Genomic DNA, 22,269 nt, shown 5'->3' on the forward strand with positions numbered 1-22,269 from the left:
TATTATTATTGTTATTTAATAAATTAGAATAATCAAATACAGATGCAATCAGAAGGAATATTATTAGCAACAAATATTTCTTTGATCCAAGATGGAAACTTGCTATTGTTTATTTCTACTATATCAGTAGTCTGCTGCTTGAAAGTTAATTGTGCAATTCAAAGATATGTCTTCCATGCCCCTGAAAAATATGTGACAACTGAAAACAGAATAAAACACTCTTTAAGTCAGTGATACTGTTCTAGTTTGCTAATACTGCCAGAATGCAAAACACCAGAGATGGATTGGCTTTTATAAAAGGGGGTTTATTTGGTTATTCAGTTACAGTCTTAAGGCCATAAAGTGTCCAAGGTAAGGCATCAACAATTGGTACCTTCACTGGAGGATGGCAGATGGCATCCGGAAAACCTCTGTGATCTGGGAAGGCACGTGGCCAGTGTCTGCTCCAAGTTCTGTTTTCAAAATGACTTTATCCCAGGACATTCCTCTCTAGGCCTCAGCTCCTCAAAAATGTCACTCTTAGTTGCTCTTGGGGCATTTGTCCTCTCTTAGCTTCTCTGGAGCAAAAGTCTGCTTTCAGAGGCCATCTCCAAAGTGTCTCTGTAAGCTGAAGCTCCTCTCTCAGTTCCAAAGCATTCTTCAAAGTGTCCCTCTTGACTGTAGCTCCTCTTCAAAATGTCACTTACAGCTGCACTGAGTTCCTTCTGTTTGTCAGACCATTTATATGGCTCCACTGATCAAGGCCCACCCTGAATGGGTGGGGCCATGCCTCCATGGAAATACCTCATCAGAGTTATCACCTACAGTTGGGTGGGGCGCATTTCCATGCAACCAACTTAGTCCAAATGTTCCAACTTAATCCCCACTAATATGTCTGCCCCACAAGATTGCATCAAAAATATGGTTTTTTCTGGGGGACATAATACATTCAAACCAGCACAGATACTAAGGGGAATTCCATCGTCCTCATACAAAGTTACTTAGTTTTTATAAAGCATTTCATTATTCTGGGAAGCAGGAAGAAAGAAAAGAAAATTATTTTCAAACAAGAAAATCTTCCCTACCTGCCACATGATAGTGAGGAAAGGGGGGTTAAGGGAGAAGTAGGGCAATAAGGGAGGGAGCTGAGGTTTGAGTGGTCTACCAGGGTTTTAATTTCCTGGCAGCTAAAGCAAATACCACACAATGGGTTGTCTTAAACAACAGGAATTTATGGGCTCATGGTTTTGAAGTTAGAAGAAGTTCAAAATCAAGGAGTTATCAAGGGGATGCTTTCTCCCAGAAAACTGTGGCATTCTGGGGCTGGCTGTCAGAGATCCTTAGTCCTTGGATTTTCTCTCACATGGCAATGCACATGGTGGCCTATCTTGGCTTTTCTCTTCTCTTCTGGGTTCCACTGACTTCCAGCTTCTGGCTGCTTCCTGTGGCTTTCTCCCTGATTGACTTTCACTCTGCTTATACAGGACTCCAATAATCCAGATTAAGACCTAACCTGATTCATTTGGGCCCTGTCTTAACTGAAGTAACATCTTGAAGAGACCTTATTTACAATGGGTCCACACCCACAAATGGATTAAGTTTTTCTGGAATATATAACCCAAAGCTACCACAACCAAGAATAAGAACAAAGTACTTAAGTATAACCTAATAATCAACTGCAAAGAAAGAATTTGAGATGGGTTCATTCACTGACCACATTAAGGGTTTTGGTCCTGATTGAATTAGTTATGCACATGTTGGGGATTGAGTCATGTCCCCCACAAAAGGCATGTTCAGGCCCCAACCCTTGGTACTGTGGATGTGAACCCATTTATAAATAAGACCTAGGAAGATGTTATTAGTTAAGTGGTGCCCAAATTGAAAGAGGGTGGGCTTTAATCCAATATAGCTGAAGTCCTTATAAGCAAAGGAAATTGGACACATAAAGGAAGGCCTGTGAAGCAAGAGGCTGGAAGTCAACCGAACCTGGAAGAGAAACGAGAAGATGCTACCATGTGCATTGCCATGTGATGAAAAAGCCAGGGAATCTCAAATATTGCAGGATAGCCACAAGATACTGACCCCAGGAGGAAGCAAGCCTCTAGCCTCTGAAATTGTGAACCAATAAATTTACTGTTAGGTGAATCCATTGCATGGTATTTTAGTCTGGAAACTAAAACAGCATATAGGAGAAATAAGATGGTGGCATAAAGAGGAGTGGAAGTTAGTTCCCCTGAAACAACTAATAAACAACCAGGAACAACTAGTAAATAATCTGGAATAACTGCTGAGGGACAAAAGTGACTGTCCACACATCATACACCAACCTGGATTGGGAGAAATGTCTGAGATCGCAGCATAAAATCTGTAAGTAAAGACTGCGGACCTGCACCGAGAGCCTGCACGGCAAAACTTCACTGTGATAGAGAGCAGCACTCTCTGAACAAGCAAATATACCTCAGTCCAGCTCCAACTGGGGTTTTGATTGACAAACAAGAGCTGCTCAATACAAGCTACAAATCCCCAACAAGCAGACAGAGGCTTTTAGTGATGACTGACCTTAAAGAGCTGGCAGACTTCTTTGTGCTGGGAGGGGGAGCCCAGAGGACTGGGTGCTCTCTCTGGCCGATGGGTGAAGCTGGGGGGACCATGGACTGGCCCTGAAGGGGGGCTTTCTGTCCCTTTTTTTCTCTCTCTCAACCTGGGTGGCTCAGTAGAGAAAGCCACAGCCATTTCAATTTGGAGCTCTCTGACCCAGACAAGGGTGGAGATAGCAGAGTCAGAGAGACAAAGAGCCTATTTAAATGCAAATGAACATTCCCTAAGGGGTGTATCTTCCCTAAGAGGAAGGAGGTGGTGCCCAGCTCTACTACCAGCCTTCCATTCAGAACCAGGCCCCAGAGTCTGGGGGCAAACAGCCAAACAGAAACTAAGGACTAAGGAGGCCACACCTCCTTACACCAATCAGGAGCTACAGGCTGACAGGTGCCACCTGTTGAGCAGGATAGGAAAAGCACAGTGGCTTGAGGCCTCACAGGGTGTTTCAATCTCCTAAGACACACCTTCAGGAAGACCTGATACTGAATATTGCCCCCTTCTGAGATCTGAGCCCACTCTGGTCTGGGAATACCTGATTGGGGTAACCAAGGAAACCAGATGCCTAGACAACAGAAAACTACAACTTACACTAATAAAAACGAAGTTATGGCCCAGTCAAAGGAACAAACTTACACTTCAACTGAGATACAGAAATTTAAACAACTAATAATAAGTCAATTCAAAAAGTTTAGGGAAGATATGGAAAAAGATATGAAGTGTACAATGAAAACACTGGACAACTATACGGTAGAAATCAAAAGTTAGAAAAAAAACAACTGGCAGAATCTATGGAAATGAAAGGCACAACACAAGAGATGAAAGACACAATGGAGACATAAAACAGCAGATCTCAAGAGGCAGAAGAAAACACTCAGGAACTGGTGAACAAGACACTTGAAAGCCTACATACAAAAGAACAGATAGGGAAAAGAATGGAAAAATATGAGCAACATCTCAGGGAACTGAATGACAACATGAAATGCATGAATGTACCTATCGTGGGTGTCCCAGAAGGAGAAGAGAAGGGAAAGAGCGCAGAAGCAATAAGAGAGGAAATAATCAATGAAAATTTCCATTTTTTATGAAAGACATAAAATTGCAGATCCAAGAATCACAGTGTACCCCAAACAGAATAGAACTGAATAGGCCTACGCCAAGACACTTAATAATCAGATGATCAAACGTCAAAGACAAAGAGAATCCTGAAAGCAGCAAGAGAAAAGCGATCCATCACATACAAAGGACGCTTGATAAGACTATGTGCGGATTTCTCAGCAGAAACCATGGAGGCAAGAAGGAAGTGGGGTGATATATTTAAGATACTGAAAGAGAAAAACCACCACCCAAGAATCCTATATCCAGTAAAACTGTCCTTCAAATATGAGGGAGAGTTTAAAATATTTTCTGACAAACAGACAATGACAGAGTTTGTGAACAAGATACCTGCGCTACAGGAAATACTAAAGGGAACGCTGCAGACAGATAGGAAAATACAGGAGAGGTTTGGAACACAATCTTGGGTGATGGTAGCACAGCACTGTAAGTACACTGAATAAAGATGACTGTGAATATGGTTGAAAGAGGAAGGTTAGGAGCATGTGGGACATCAGAAAGAAAGAGGAAAGATAAAGACCAGGACTGTATAACTCAGTGAAACCTAGAGTGCTCAACATTGTGATAAAAGGTAAAAATATGTTTTTATATGAGGGAAAACAAATAAATGTGAACTTTGCAAGGTGTTAAAAATATGGTGGTATTGGGGGAAAATTAAATTCAATGCAAACTAGAGGCTATTAAAAAAACAGCATATATAGACCAAGGCTTCTCAAACAAATAATTTCAAATAGTATAATTAAGCAGGGAAGACACTTTGCCTGAGGTGTTAGGCATTTAAATCACCATCAATATAGAATATACTGTGTGTCTGTGTCTGTGTATTTATACAAAGGAATATTATTCAGCCATAAAAAGGAATGAAGTTCTGATGCATGCTATGTTACAACATGGAGGAAGCTTGAAAACAATGATGTTGAGTCAAATAAGCCAAACACGAAAGGAAACATACTGTATTATCTCAAATATGAAATATATTAAATAATCAGAATAAACAAATTTTTAAAGTCAGAAACCAGAATACAGGCTACCAGGGGCAGGAGTCAGGAGTGGGAAATGGGGAGCTAATGCTTAATAGGTCCAGAGTTTCTGTTTGGGATGATGGAAAAGTTTTGGTAATGGATGGTGGTGATGGTAGCACAACAGTGTGAATGTAATTAATAACACTGAATTATATATTTGAATGTGGTTAAAAGGGGAAATTTAGGTTGTATTTATGTTATCACAATAAAAATTTTAAGTAAAACCCATAGAACTGAATAAGACAAAGAGTGTATCCTAATGTAAACTATAGACTTTAGTTGATATAATACTGGTTCATCAATTCTAACAAGTGTATCGCACTAATGCAAAATGTTAATAGGGAACACTGCATGTGGGGGATATATGGGAACTCTGTACTTTTCTGCATGCTTTTTCTGTTAATCTACAACTGCTCTAAACAGTAAAGATTTTTTTTTTTTAAGTTAAATTTTAAAAGTCTATGGACAATATCTCAGGTCCTCTCTCAAGGACCCATCTTCATGCATGGTAATATTAATGCATTATAATGTCAGATTTAGCCACATAAATTCTCTATTCTATTGTGCAAGCAATAACAAGAGAACAGACTTGAAGTCCATGCCTTCATATCTATCCTTTATAATCATTTGAATTTACACCTCTATTTGATTACAGATATGTCTGTGTGTATGTTTGTGTTTGTGTGCTGGGGAGGAGGAACTGACAGACACTAGGTCCAACAAATTTCCCATTATTTCAAATTGTCATTTATCTATGTAATGGATACTGTTGGGGCTCTGCCCAGATCTCCTTTACTAGCAGTCATCAAGATGCTGGAGTCTTGGCTGATAACGCACAGATGCCCCCCTTCTCTGAAGAATTGCGCTTGGCCAATTAGGCACTGCCTCACCTGGGAGGTTATCTCCTGCGCCCTTTCAAGGGTGAACTACAGCCAATGACTGACTGACACAGGGGTCCAGAAGGCCAGCCCACTTCTCTTAAGATGGGACCAACTCTGTGGTAGCATTTGTGTTCCAGGGTTTCACTATGGGATCAGACTGCAGCCAATCTGAACTGAGACTTCCTCCTTGCTTAGCCATTTTCCCTTGCCCTATTCCTACTTTCCTCACTCCCCTTCTCCTGAGAGCATCTTCCACTAAATCACGTGTTCCAGGAATTTCGATCTTGACTTTGCTTCTACAGAACCCAACCTAAGATAATCTAAAGCAATCTTACCCATAATTTAAAAAAAAAAAATTAAATCCTTTGGTAAATGGAGAATTACTTCTAAACTAGTTGCTTTGATGATCTCTCATACTGAGCGGCGGTGCAAGATTGCGGCTGTTCTCAAAGAGAAAGTGCAAATAGCAAACATTTACAAAAATGTTTTTGGAATAAAAGCACACATTAAGCAGTGTACATTGCTATAAATAAATATAGCAGCAGGGAAATCTGTGGCACTCAGTGCATTTTTATACATTGCATGAATGTATTAATAAGGTGCCATTTTAGTGACAACATTGGAACCACTTAAACATATGAAATGACGATATAACATTAAAACCAGATATTTCAAAGCAAGAATGCTGTGAATAGCGATCACATTCATTTTGCCCTTGTTGATTTTAGAAGCCTCACATCCCAACAGCTTTTTCCAATTACCACAATTACACTAATTGGAAGCCACTTTTCTAGACCATGTTTGAAAGAAATGATATGTAAATACCCACAATATTACTATTTTTAGAGTATTTATAGCAGTTTCCAAAGCTGCAGGCTTAAAACCAGAGATAAATATTCCCATTGGCAACACTAATGGCACAGTCATACATCTCCATTAGAAATGCTGCTTGTGAGGAAGCAAACTCCTGCTGATGTAGTTATGCTGAGCCTCATGGACAGTAAAAATCTAAGAGGAATATTCAAATATAATAACCTCTTTATAATGACAAAGTTGCCGTTTCTGAGAAACATGATCTTTTAATCTCTAAAATAAAGTTAAATTCAATGTATCTGCATTTCTAAATTCAAATCTGGATATTTATCTTTTCATTATACAGAAAAATCTACATAAAATAGCTGAATAGTTTTCCCTTACAAAGTTTCCTGTTTAATTTCACTGTTTGCTGTTGATTATGACAGAACTAGCTAAGTAGAACAGAGACTGAAAAATATTCTGATTCCTTACAAACTTTCTGAATGTTAAAAGTGACTATCATTTTAAAGAAAATTTTAGAATTATTCCATACTTTTGCAATTCTTAAATATCATCAGACAAAAGATCTTTGGCAGGGCTCTGCAATTTCTATTTCTTTTTTGTCCATGCAAATTTTCTCATTTAAAATGCTTTACAACTTTCATCATTATCACAGCACACCAAGATTTTACATTTTGAAGGTTTATTAAGCACTTCTAACACATAGAGAAATTCCAGCCTGCAGAAGGGTGAGGTATTTACCACTTACCTTTCACCCACCACCCCTGGTCCCTAAACATTGAAGTGTACAGATATCCTATCATTACGATTTCTCAGGAAGTAAGATAAAACAGGTAATTCAGAAAAAGAGGATGACAGGACAGTGAAAATTCAACCTCACAATGGACGAATGTCTCCCTTAATGCTACTTGTTTGAATCATTTCAAAGACCCTAAATAGAATTAAAATTAACTTAGCTACAAGTTTTCATCATAGTCCCATTTAAGCCACTTCCCTTAGGTTCTGGTTCCATGACATCAAAATACATTTGGGTGGGGGGATAACAGTGACAAACAAGATACGTAGGATGGCAGTGGTACTTTAACAGTGGAAATAAGTCTATGAAACTAAGCATTGTGTTTACAATTTGGTTGAATGCTGTTCTATACTTCATCAGAGTGAAGGGAGCTGTCCAGACAAAATGGTAATCAGTGCCTCCTGAAGTTAACTGATGAATTAATCAGCATCTGACGATTGCCTTGAAATTGGCAAATGGCCATAGCAGATCTGGCCAGAAGAAAAACTATTATCTTTTAAAGTATAACAGTGTCAGGAGACACTTTCTGCTCCTCCACTAAGAAGCAGGATTGCAGTGAGCCACCATTGAATTAATGTGGATAAAAGATACCTCTGACACAATCCTCTTGTCTGCCTGCACAGGGTCTGAGCCTATGGAAAATACAACTCTACTTCACTTTTCAATGGTGTCTTTCTGAACCAGACCCATCCAAAGCCCCAAGTTAATCAGTCTGGATCTTGAAAGTTTCCCATCACCCAGAACTCCACCCCAGGCCCACTGTCCAAATATAAATCCATATTTTATTTTCAACCTGAATTAGATGGAATTCCCTGGCCCCAGACCAATTTCTGATCAGCAGAATCTTCTCTTTGGATTTTGTTGGTTATGTGCATTCTCTTTCCCAGGAGATCATTCCCACTTACCAGTTCTAACTTCAAGAACTCCCAGGATCCACTGAGTCTGGCTACTGAGCAGAGAGCTAACAACCAAAGTAAAGTGGTCACTCAGGAATATATTCAAAATTCATTGGATTGAAGAATCAAAAAAATTTTTAAATAGTGACCCATAGGGTAAAGCCAGAATTTTTAACAGCATCCAAAGCCTCATTCTTCTGAAAGGTAGATAAGAAAGTGAAAATATGACAGGGTTCTAAAAGTGATGACTCCAGAATTTCGTATAGGAGGCATAAGGAATGGGTTGGAAGAGGCTAGGGGACTTATTTGGAAGCTGCATTTTCAAAGCAGGCACATTGCTTTTATTTAAATTTTTTTTAAGATGGTTTGCATAGAAAGCTCAGTTTTTACTTAGAATGTCTGTTTTTTGGAGGTTGAGTAGCGGGGATGATGGCAAACCTCCTAAGCCACACTTTGTTCCCTAGAAACCACTAGTTTCAAGAGGCAATATAATTCCTAATGACAGTTTTGGGATAATATGACCAAGATTAAAATACCTGTTAAAAGTAATATTGTGGGGCTCAATTACCCCATACACTAAATTTTAAATTTTTAAAATTTTTTAAATCATTATATTCACAAGAAGTGTAAGGAAAAAGGTAGTTATAGCAGACATTACCACTATCTCTGCCTTCTGCCCACCAGAATCCTGATTTTATTCAGGATCTACCATCCTCCCTGTTTAAAGGAAGATGGATCCCATGTCCCACCCTGGAAGTGAATCTTGGTTTATCTTTAGTCATTCACAAATGTCCCCTTCCTCTACCCAGTGTTTGGCATAGGCATGGACCAGAGACCAAATTCTAATGAATAAAATGTGAGAAGTGTCCTGGGGCAAAGATTTCCTAGTTCTTAAAAAGAGTTCCAAGGATGAAAAGTTCCCTTTCTGCTTCTGAATGATGCTTTATGGAACATCTGGGAAGAAGTCACCTACCCTGCTGGAAGGCAGGGCAAGAGAGTACAGGAAACCAGACTACATTGTGCTTGGACTTCTCTACCTTTTGAGTTCTTGTTAAATAACATAAGAAATGTCTTGATTGTTTAAATTACTTTGAGTTGTCTGAGTATTCTGTTATTCACAGCTAATGACTTCTTAACTGATAGCTAATTGAAGAGAAGAAAAATGACTTTTAAATGGTGGCTTCCTAATATTGTTTTGGAAGGAAAATACTACGAAGGGATGCAGAGATGAAAGAGATGCAGGTCAACGGTGGCCAGATACCAGTAGCAAAGTAATACTCCTCAGCTGTTTGGGGACAGACAGCTGTCCAGACACCAAGGGCCATTTTTATGAGGAAAACAAAACAAAACAAAACAAAAAACACCTCAAACTCAAGTAAGTAGAATCATCCAGGAAAGATTACCTGCAAATAAATTGTATCCTCTAATTTAGACCGAAAATTCCTTACATTGAGCAGATATCTGCTTCCATATAACCTCTTTATACTTCACTTCATAAATGGGCATTGTTAGGGGCAAAAACATTTTTAAATGCAATAGCATTGAAAATGTTTGCCTCATATAGACTTTGTAACTCAATTTCCAGGTCCCAAAACAAGAATAATCAAACTGGCCTACTTCTTTGGGATGGTATTAGGAAAATTTAATTAATCTTCATGAGGCCTTCTGAAATTTTAATTGCCACATGAAAATGCTATATTATCACCTCAAACCAACTGCCAGTAATCATTAAAAAATTATAATAGTTTAGAAGAGTGATGGTTCTTTTTCTTAGTTTGCTACTTTTTAGACATTAACAATGTTCATTTCTATGTCCTTTATAGTGCTAATATGACACATAAACATAAACCTGTGAATATAGTAATTATAATTTCTTACATTACTAGTTCTCTATGGTGTCCATTCTATTGATGCAATTTCCTTAACAAGTTATGATTTGCCTGCAGGTGAACTTCAAGGTATAAGGAGCAGGGAAAACTTGTCATTATGAATTGACTTGATATATAAAATAGGCATTGTAATTCTTGCCATGTCAAAATTTGACAATATTCTCCATAGAAATCTTAATATTGACTTTACTTATTTGCTTGTAGCTACACATATTATTTGAGTAACAAATTCTATGTGCATTACCCAGGTTTAAAAAAAATGTCCATTGTCCTAGAAAGAAATCTGTCAAGCTGCTATGTTTTCATTTTCTCCCATCTACTCAAGATTAATTTGATTTCATAGCCAATGAAGAATAGAAACCTCTGACGAACGACTCTGACCATTTCATCCTGTAAAACCCAGATTTTTCGTGGTCTCCTGTACTATTGAAAATGTAATCTCATGCACCATTACACTGTATAGTCTCTAACTGGCTGAAACAATTCTGTTAAGAAGGCAGGTATAGCCTGCGGTGATAGTAACAATAGAACCAGACATTTTAGCCACTATTCCTAAATACACTTCTTACGAATTTATTTACGTGAACATCACATAGAAATAAGTATTCAGACTGAGTATTAATTAAGCAAAGGAAAACTTTAAGACTAGTTTTTGGAGTATCCTGAAGAATTTGGACCTATTTTTCCACAAGATAAAATACATTCCATAATAACCAAGAAAATTTAAATATATTTTATACTCACAACAAATCCAAAGTACAGTGAACAATCACCAAATGTGGTCTATGGTTCAAGAAAGAGTATTAAGCCATAAAGTGATTAGGTATTGTCAATGATAATTTATTTTAAGAGAAAGTTATTAAAGATAAGTGACAAAAATAAAATCATCCTCCACAACAATTAACCCCCAATAATGTAAATCTCAAGGTTAGGTTGAGCAATCCATGTTGGAAAGTGCCAAGAGAAAATGGGAATTACAGTGACCCAGGATGTTGGTTGAGTGAGTTATCTATCTGACGTGACCAAGTGAACAATGGATGAGCAAATAATTATGCTGCTGTTTCTGAGAACTTCTCCCCTTATTAACCACCCTTGACACAACAAGCCCAGACCAGAAATGTGGAACCTGAGTCTGGACATGTCCAGGAATTGAAACCTTCCAACAGTTCTGAGGCTACATTTTCAGAGGAAAATGCTACCTGGTAATTCAGATTCCAATATTTTAACTTGCTGTGACCTCATCAAGTAAGCTTATGTCAGTTATCTATTATGCCTCTTTCCTCTCTTTTTTCTCATTTATAATCTTTAAGCAATAGCCACATGCACAGGTCTTTGTTTATTTCAAATATTTTTAAAATAATTTGTGAGGTCACTCACTGTTCCTTGAGTGCTGGTTTCTGTTGTTGGATTTTATCTGTTTCATCATTTTTTAGCAATAGAGTTTATTTACTTTGAAATAAGGGAAGAATCAGGTTTATAATGAAAATTATGCATAGATTTATTTCCCTTTTAGTAAAACTTCCAACTAAAGATAGTGACAGAGCTAAGCTGACTAGATTAATAATGAAAAATAGAGAAAGAGAACATGAATAAAACACTGGTGATATTCACATGATAGCAATATCCAGTGCTCTGATAACCAAGTCCAAAAGATGAAGCAAGTGACATAAAGCCCCAAATCAAAGAAGCAATTGCTTCACCTTCCCTCTTACCTTCTTTTTCCTTCCATTCAGTACACAAGGTAAACAAATATCTAATAAAAAAGAAAACTTAAGTTTGCAAAGTATCAACTTTCTTCAAAGATTGTACCAAAGTTACTAAAGTTTTCAGGAAGAGCAAGAAAAGTGAAATCTTATTTGACGGCTTCTAAACACTGAAAAAGAATTTCAATGTTTGTATTTCAATAATTTAGAAATGTTTCCCTCAAAAGGTAAATGAGATCTTTTAGTGTTTGACAACAAAGTAAAAAACTGTAAAAAGAGAGAACAATATATTTGACTAATACAAAGCAGTTAATTTAAAAAGTATATTGTAGGGGGCTTCCAGAAGATGGTGGTTAAAAGAGACAGGGCAAAAAAACATCTCCATGAAAAATACTAGATAAAAGACAGAAAGTGACCCAGAACACCAGTTCCAGTGATGCACCAGCTGGACAAGCTCTGCTAAACCCACAGGGACTGTGCACATGGTGAAACCGGGAGTCTGCCTTCTGAAACGAGTGAGTAAGCCTGCTGAATAACCGGTAGCCACACTGCAGTCTGGGGAAACCGAGGGTTGGTGTTTGAAGTCTGGTTAGTTTTAAAAATCCAAAAGCAGCTGCGGATATGGCAGCAAGAACCTCACAGTGAAGCACGACGGAAACTGCATCCCCACAACCTGTGGGCACGCCTCAATATCTGGCATGGATGATAGCCTTTTGCACACCTGCTGCTAACTGTCTTGGAGTGAGGAAGGCAGAGGTTAGCCAAAAGAGGAAAATAACCACACCCCTTACAGCCATCATCCTGATGGGCTGGGAACGCTGCTGCCCAGTGCCAGCGCCACAGCCCAAAACTCACCAAATAACCCAGTGCAACAGGAAGTGTTTCCAACAACACACACACATGCCACAATATGTGGCATAGAAAATAGCCCTTTGCACACCCACAGCTAATTGTCCCAGAGTTGGGACGGCAGAGCTCTGCGAAAAGAGAAATTAACACACCCCGTACAGCCATCCTTTCAGCAGGCTGGGAACTCCCCTACATGGCCCTGCAGCCCAGAACTTCCCTTGGGGGACAGCAATTAATTGTGACATAGCAGCTTTCCCTCAGCAGAGGCCCTGGGAGGGCACGGCTTGGAAGAGCGACCCACTCAGAAGTCCCAGGGACCATACGCCAATACCAAGGACTTGCGGGTCAGCAGCAGAGACAATCTGTGGTGAGACTGAACTGAAGGTTTAGGCTCTTGCAACAGCTTTAAATCTCCAGGAACACCTGGGAGATTTGATTATTAAAGCTGCCCTCCCTCCCTAACCGCACAGACACATGCCCCACATTCAGAGCAGGCAGCACCGATTACACACACAAACTTGGTGCACCAATTGGACCCCCACAAGACTCAGACCCCCACTCACCACAAAGACAAAGTTGGGGAGAACTGGCTTGAGGGGAATAGGTGACTTGTGGATGCCACATGCTGGTTAGTTACAGAAAGTGTACGCCACCAAGCTGTAGATCTGACAGATTAGAGATAAATGTTTAAATAAATCTACATATCCTAAAAGAACCCTACCAAATTAAGCAACTGCCAAGAGGCCAAAAACAACAGAAAATTTTAAAGCATATGAAAAAACCAGACGATATGGATAACCCAAACCCAAACACCCAAATCAAAAGATCAGAGGAGACATAGTATTTGGAGCAATTAATCAAAGAGCTAAAGGCAAACTGAGAGCATGGCACAGGATGTAAAGGACATGAAGAAGACCCTAGAAGAGCATAAAGAAGAAATTGCAAGAGTAAATAAAAAAAAAAAAATAGATGATCTTATGGAAATAAAAGAAACTGCTGACCAAATTAAAAAAATTCTGGATACTCATAGTACAAGACTTAAGGAAGCTGAACAGTGCATCACTGACCTTGAGGATGACAGAACGGAAAATGAAAGAGCAAAAGAAAGAATGGGGAAAAAATTGAAAAAAAAATTGAAATGGACCTCAGGGATATGATAGATAATATAAAACATCCAAATACAAGACTCATTGCTGTTCCAGAAGGGGAAGAGAAGGGTAAAGGTATAGAGAGAGTATTCAAAGAAATTGTTGGGAAAAACTTCCCAAACCTTCTAAAAAACATAAATACACAAATCATAAATGCTCAATGAACTTCAAATAGAATAAATCCAAATAAACCCACTCCAAGACACATTCTGATCAGATTGTCAAATACTGAGAAGAACGAGCAAGTTCTGAAAGCAGCAAGAGAAGAGCAATTTACCACTTACAATGGAAACAGCATAAAACTAAGTAGTGACCACTGTGGAGGTGAGAAGGCAGTGGCATGACATATTTGAAAATCTGAGAGAGAAAAATTGCCAACCAAGAATTCTTTATCCAGCAAAGCTCTCCTTCAAATTTGAGGAAGGGTTTAAAATTTTCACAGACAAACAAAGGCTGAGAGAACTTGCTAACAAGAGACCTGCCCTACTTGAGATATTAAAGGGAGCCCTACTGACAGAGAAACAAAGAAAGGAAAGAGAGATATGGAGAAAGTTTCATTACTAAAGAGATTCAGTATGGGTATGTTAAAGGACATTAAGAGAGAAGGGAAAAAAAAAAATCTGACAAACATAAACCAAAGGATAGGATGGCTGATTCAAGAAATGCCTTCACAGTAATAACATTGAATGTAAATGGATTAAACTCCCCAATTAAAAGATATAGATTGGCAGAAAAGATAAAAAAATATGAACCATCAATATTTTGCATAAAAGAGACTCATCTTAGACACAGGGACACAAAGAAATTGAAAGTGAAAGGATGGAAAAACAATATTTCATGCAAGCTACAGCCAAAAGAAAGCAGGTGTAGCAATATTAATCTCAGATAAAATAGACTTTAAATGCAAGGATGTTATGAGGGACAAAGAAGGCATTACATGCTAATAAAAGGGGCAATCAACAAGAAGAAATAACACTCATAAATGTTTATGCACCCAATCAAGGTGCCACAAAATACATGAGACAAACACTGGCAAAACTAAAGGAAGCAATGAATGTTTCCAAAATAATTGTGGGAGACTTCAACACATCACTCTCTCCTATAGATAGATCAACCAGACAGAAGACCAAACAGGAAACTGAAAACCTAAACTATCTGATAAATGAATTTGATTTAACAGGCATATATAGAACATTACATCTCAAATCACCAGGATACACATTTTTCTCTAGTGCTCACGGAACTTTCTCCAGAATAGATCATATGCTGGGACATAAAAAAAGACACAATAAAATTTAAAAAATTGAAATTATTCAAAGAACATTCTTTGACCACAATGGAATACAATTAGAAGTCAATAACCATCAGAGACTTAGAAAATTCACAAATACCTAGAGGTTAAACAACACGCTCGTAAACAATCAGTGGGTTAAAGTAGAAATAGCAAGAGAAATTGCTAAATATGTAGAGATGAATGAAAATGAGAACAAAACATATCAAAACCTATGGGATGCAGCAAAAGTGGTACTGAGGGGGAAATTTATAGCACTAAACACATACATCAAAAAGGAAGAAAGAGCTAAAATCAAAGAACTAATGGAGCAACTGAAGAAGCTAGAAAATGAGCAGCAAACCAATCCTAAACCAAGTAGAAGAAAAGAAATAACAAGGATTAAAGCAGAAATAAATGACAGAGAGAACAAAAAAAATAGAATAAATAACACCAAAAGTTGGTTCTTTGAGAAGATCAACAAGATTGACAAGCCCCTAGCTAGACTGACAAAATCAAAAAGAGAGAAGACCCTTATAAGCAAAATAATGAATGAAAAAGGTGACATTACTGCAGATCCTGAAGAAATTAAAAAAAATTATAAAAGGATACTATGAACAACTGTATGCCAACAAAATGGATAATGTAGAGGAAATGGTCAATTTCTTGGAAACATATGAACAACCTAGACTGACCAGAGAAGAAATAGAAGACCTCAACAAATCAATCACAAGCAAAGAGATCCAATCAGTCATCAAAAAACTTCCCACAAATAAATGCCCAAGGCCAGATGGCTTCAAAGGGGAATTCTACCAAACTTTCCAAAAAGAACTGACACCAATCTTACTTAAACTCTTTCAAAACACTGAATAAAATGGAACACTACCCAACACATTTTATGAGGCTAACATCAATCTAATACCAAAACCAGGCAAAGATGCTACAAAAAAGGTAAACTACATGCCAATCTCCTTGATGAATATAGATGCAAAAATTCTCAACAAAATCCTTGCAAATCGAATCCAAGGACACATTAAAAAAATCATACACCATGACCAAGTGGGGTTCATTCCAGGTATGCAAGGATGGTTCAACATAAGAAAATCAATGAATGTATTACAACACATTAACAAATCAAAAGAGAAAAATCAAACGATCATCTCAATAGATGCTGAAAAAGCATTCAACAAAATCCAACAGCCCTTTTTGATACAAACACTTCAAAAGGTAGGAATTGAAGGAAACTTCCTCAATATGATAAAGAGCATATATGAAAAACCCACAGACAGCATAGTACTTAATGGCAAGACAGTGAAAGCCTTCCCTCTAAGATCAGGAACAAGACAAGGATGCCCGCTGTCAACACTGTTATTCAACATCATGCTACAAGCGCTAGCCAGGGCAATCCAGCAAGACAAAGAAATAAAAGGCATTTAAATTGGAAAGGAAGAAGTAAAACTGTCATCATTTGCAGATGATATGATGTTATATCTGGAAAACCATGAGAAATTGACGATACAGCTACTAGAGCTAATAAACAAATTTAGCAAAGTAGTGGGATACAAGATTAATGCACATAAGTCAGTAATGTTTCTATATGCTAGAAATGAACAAAGTGAAGAGACACTCAAGAAAAAGATACCATTTTCAATAGCAACTAAAAAAAATCAAGTACCTAGGAATAAACTTAACCAAAGATGTAAAAGACCTATACAAAGAAAACTACATAACTCTACTAAAGGAAATAGAAAGGGACCTTAAAAGATGGAAAAATATCCCATGTTCATGGATAGGAAGGCTAAATGTCATTAAGATGTCAATTCTACCCAAATTCATCTACAGAGTCAATGCAATCCCAATCAAAATTCCAACAACCTACTTTGCAGATCTGGAAAAGCTAGTTATCAAATTTATTTGTAAAGGGAAGATGCCTTGAATTGCTAAAAACACCCTAAAAAAGAAAAACAATGTGGGAGGACTCACACTCCCTGACTTTGAAGCTTATTATAAAGCCACAGTAGTCAAAACAGCATGGTACTGGCAGAAAGATAGACATATTGATCGATGGAATCAAATTGAGAATTTGGAGATAGACCCCCAGATCTACGGCTGACTGATCTTTGATAAGGCCCCCAAAGCCACTGAACTGGGACATAACAGTCTTTTCAACAAATGGGGCTGGGAGAGTTGGATATCCATATCCAAAAGAATGAAAGAGGACCCTACTCACACCCTACACAAAAATTAACTCAAAGTGGATCAAAGACCTCAATATAAAAGACAGTACCATAAAACTCCTATAAGATAATAAGGGAAACATCTTCAAGACCTTGTATTAGACGTTCACTTCCTAGACCTTACACCCAAAGCACAAGCAACTAAAGAAAAAGTAGATAAAAAGGAACTCCTCAAACTTAGAATCTTCTGTACCTCAAAGGAATTTGTCAGAAAGGTGAAGAGGCAGCCAACTCAGTGGGAAAAAATTTTTGGAAACCATGTATCTGACAGAAGACTGATGTCTTGCATATGTAAAGAAATCCTACAACTCAATTACAATAGTACAGACAGCCCAATTATAAAATGGGCAAAAGATATGAAAAGACAGTTCTCTGAAGAGGAAATACAAATGGCCAAGAAACACATGAAAAAATGTTCAGCTTCACTAGCTATTACAGAGATGCAAATTAAGACTACAATGAGATACCATCTCATACCAATTAGAATGGCTGCCATTAAACAAACAGGAAACTACAAATGCTGGAGAGGATGTGGAGAAATTGGAACTCTTATTCATTGTAGGTGGGACTGTATAATGGTACAGCCACTCTGGAAGACAGTCTGGCAGTTCCTTAGAAAACTAGATACAGAGTTACCCTTTGATCCAGTGATTGCACTTCTCGGTGTATACCTGGAAGATATGAAAGCAGTGACACGAACAGATATCTGCATGCCAATGTTCACAGCAGCATTATTCACAATTGCCAAGAGATGGAAACAACCCAAATGTCCTTCAACAGGTGGTATATACACAGGAAGGACTACTACGCAGCAGTAAGAAGGAATGATGTCGTGAAAAATATGACATGGATCAACCTTGAAGACATAATACTGAGCGAAATAAGCCAGGCACAAAAAGGGAAATATTATATGCTACCACTTGAACATGAAAACATGTCCACTAATGTGATTATAATGTAGAATGTAGGGGACCTAGCGATAGACAGCAATTAGTGAAGGGGGATCAATAACCCAATAAGAACAGATAAGCTATCATGGGTAAATTTAACTGTTCTGGGAATGCCCAGGAATGACTACAGGTATGGTAGGAACAAGTTCACAGAAATATTGCTATATTAGGTTATTTTCTTGGGGTAGAGTAGGAACGTATTGGAAGTAAAGTAGTTATTTTAGGTTAGTTGTCTTTTTCTTACTCCCGTGTTTTAGTTTGTTTGAAATGTTTTTTTTTAATTCTTTTTGATCTAGTTAATAGTTAATTTAAAAAAAAAATGAAAAAAATATGCAGAGCCTCCTTGAGGAGCTGGGGGAGAATGTAGGGGTGTTGAGCTTCCGCACCTCGATGGTTGCTGATGTGCTCACAGACATTGGGGACTGGCAGTTTGATGGGCTGAGCCCTCTATCACAGGACTTGCCCTTGGGAAGACTGTTACTACAAAGGAGAGGCTAGGCCTGCTTATGATTGTGCCTAAGTGTCTCCTCCTGAATGCCTCTTTGTTGCTCAGATGTAGCCCTCTCTCTCCAGCTAAGCCAACTTGGCAGGTGAAATCACTGCCCTCCCCCTACGTGGGATCTGACACCCAGGGGTGTAAATCTCCCTGGCAACGTGGAATATGACTCCTGGGGAGGAATCTAGAGCCAGCATCGTGGGATGGAGAACATCTTCTTCACCAAAAGGGGGATGTGAAATGAAATGAAATAAGTTTCAGTGGCTGAGAGATTCCAAAAGAAGCAGAAATGTCACTCTGGTGGGCACTCTTACACACAATATAGATAAGCCTTTTGAAGTTCTAATGAACTGGAATAGCTAGCAGTAAATACCTGAAACTATCAAACTACAACCCAGAACCCTTGAATTTGGAAGACGATTGTATAGCAATGTAGCTTATGAGGGGTGACAATGTGGTTGGGAAAGCCATGTGGATCACACTCCCCTTTGTCCAGCATATGGATGGATGAGTAGAAAAACGGGGACAAAAAAAAAAAAAGGCACCCAGTGTTCTTTTTTACTTTAATTGTTCTTTCACTTTAATTTTTATTCTTATTATTTTTGTGTGTGTGGAAATGAAAATGTTCAAAAATTAATTTTGGTGATAAACGCACAACTATATAATGGTACTGTGAACAATTGATAGTATGTTTGTATGACTGCATGGTACGTGAATATATCTCAGTAAAACTAAATTTTTAAAAAAAGTATATTTTAAAAGAATATTTGTTATAGTGACCCAGAACATAGAAAAATTCAGTAAACATTTATTGAAAGAATGAATGATATTAGATATAACTCATATACAGGAAAAATGGTAAATACGTGTTCTGTATTTTTTTCAGTTTTGTATACAATATACAGACATCTGAAATATAGAAAATGTTACCAGAGGATATCTCTGGGTTCTGGGAGTGTAGACAATTTTTAGGTTCTTCTCATAAGTTACTTCTATTTTAAAAATTTTCTCTAAAAAATATAATTATCTCTGTAATAAGATGAAAAGATATTATAAATAAAAGTAAAAGCTAATAGGCTACTAAAGGGTTACCTCAAAAGCTACTAACAAGTAGGTTAAATTAAAATAATTTAGCTGGAAAAATATATACTACAGGCCTTGGCAATTTATACACAGAAGGGCCAAATCAGTGTGGCTTTTAGATAGCCTTCAGATTTAGGTCCCACATAATAAAATAATAATTATGAATTAATAAAATATAAACTTTAATATACCTATCATCCAATAAAGTAGATTATTATGGCTCTATAGCTGTTAACACATATCAGCTTCAGATCTGACATAGCTAAATGGAGCATCAGACAATTATGCTTCGTCTGTACAATTAATTCATTCAAATGTTAAGAAATTAAAGTCACAATCTCATTTAAACTTAAAACAAGCAGCTACATTTGTCTTCATGCTACTATTGAAATACAGAACAAATAGAATCTAGTTTCCCAAATGTAATGAATGAAGAAAAAGTTCTGATTGCAGTTAAATTTTTTAAAAAAATCCTTTTAGTAAAAGAGTTTCCTTTAAAGTTATGCTTTCCAAGATGGTAGCCACTAGCCACATGTGGCTATTCCGCAGTTGACTTCAGCACTTGAAATGTGACCAGTTCAAATTAAGAAGTGCGGTGTCAGTGTAAAATGCCTACCAGATTTCAAAGACTTAGTATGAAAAAAAAATAGAAGAACTCGCTAATAATTTTTAAACGTTGAATATATTTTTGCAATTATAATATTTTAGAATTATTGAATTAAAATATATTGTTAAAATAAGTTTCATCTTTTCTTTTTACCTTTTTAATAGGGCTACTCAAAGTTTTAATTACATATGCACCTCACAGCTGTGGCTTGTATCATATTTCTATCAAACAGGGCTGATCTAGAAATCAACCTGAATTACCAACACCCTAGCAAATGTAAATATTTGAAGTGGGATTTACCAGCTCAGAAACCTTCAGGAAATTGCTTACTTCACTCTGAGCTGCAGGTTTTTCATTCGTAAAAGAGATTTTTTTTAATGAGTTGAATTGAGGATTAAAGTAACATGTGCAACTCATGTAATAGACACTCATCAAATACCAGTTGTCTCCTCTTTACCCTTTAGATTTTTAAAAACCTCTATCTTTGCTTTACAAAATAGAAAGAACAAGTATGACAAAATTATTTATAATTTCACCACCTGAGGATAACTATTTTATTATTTATTTTGATGGATAACCTTCCACACTGTTTTTTACAGCTATATAGACATAGATGTAACACTTTCAGAGAGAAAGTAAAAAAAATAAAAAAAGAGGACCCACATTACACAGATTATTGTGTGGCCTGTTTTTTAATGACATAACAATACATTGCAACTCCCTGGGTCATTAAAAATTCTTTTATGAAATTATTAATGACATTGTGCTATTTCACTGTATGAACATACCATATTTGATGCAGCTAATCCCCTATTTGTTGGTTTGCTAAAGCTTCTCTGAAGAAATGCTGATGGCATCTGGGGTTCCTCTGTTACATGGGAAGGCATATGGCCGAAGTCTGCTGGGCCTTTCCCAGGGTTAGCTTCTGGTTTCCATGGCTTTCTCCATAATGTCTCTGGGCTTCTGTCTTAGTTTCTCTCTCTCAGCTCCTGTGCATCCTTGCTTGTTTTTCCCAGGGCATTTCTTGGGGGCCTTTCTTAGCTTCTTTGAGGCAAACTCTGAATTTCATCTCTTAGTTTCTCTCCTGGTTCAGGTTTCAATGGCTGTCTCCAAAGTGTCTCTGGGCATTTTCTCTCTAAGCATCTCTCTGCTCTCTTCAAAACATCTCTGTTTTTTATCCTCTCATAGAGGACCAGTAAACTTATTAAGACCCACTTTGAATGGACAGGGTCACATTTCTATGGAAATAATCTAATCAAAAGGTCCCACCCACCATTGGGTAGGTCACATATCCATGGAATCAACCTAATCAAAAAGGTCTCACCCACAATAGGGCTGCCCCCACAAGACAGGATTAAAGAACATAATTTTTTATGTGGTACATAACAGATTCAAGCCAGCATAGTTGGCTGTTTGCACAATTTTGAAACTCTTGCCACATTAAAGAGGAACAACAACAAAGAAATGTTGAACACCCTTGTTCACTTATTTGTTTCACTTCTGTGATTATTTCCTTAATGACCATTTCTCAAAGAACAAATATCATTCACATTTATAAAGATTTTTGATGACACATTGTCAGATTACCTTCCAAATAAGCTTATATATGAACCAGGTATAAAAATGCCCATTTCTCCCATACTATTTCTAACTCGGTAAAATGCTTTTGTTTTACCATTTTATAGGTAAAACTTTAAGTACTGTTTTAATTTTCAAAGCTTTGATGAGTAGAGTGGTTTTCATAAGTTTCTTAGTCATTTATATGTACAATAGCCCAGATTCCACAAACTGCCAACATGACATCTCTTCACCTCCCAGAATCTGCACCATGTACCCTGCTTCCCCACCTGTTACTGTAGTAGATGAACCACCTGTGCTTATTCCTCTGCTTGAGTACTAAATCAAAACCCCTCTCACAACTCCAGGACATCACTCA

At 37.5% G+C, this 22,269-nt stretch overlaps 1 protein-coding gene across 2 annotated transcripts in view; it reads right to left on the minus strand.

Moving 5' to 3' along the window:
* CCDC148 (coiled-coil domain containing 148) overlaps positions 1 to 22,269 on the minus strand; it is a 312,951-nt gene that overhangs the window by 138,037 nt on the left and 152,645 nt on the right. The window lies entirely within an intron of this gene.

This window comes from Choloepus didactylus, chromosome 9 (genome assembly GCF_015220235.1).
Source record: "Choloepus didactylus isolate mChoDid1 chromosome 9, mChoDid1.pri, whole genome shotgun sequence".
Taxonomy (NCBI): domain Eukaryota; kingdom Metazoa; phylum Chordata; class Mammalia; order Pilosa; family Megalonychidae; genus Choloepus; species Choloepus didactylus.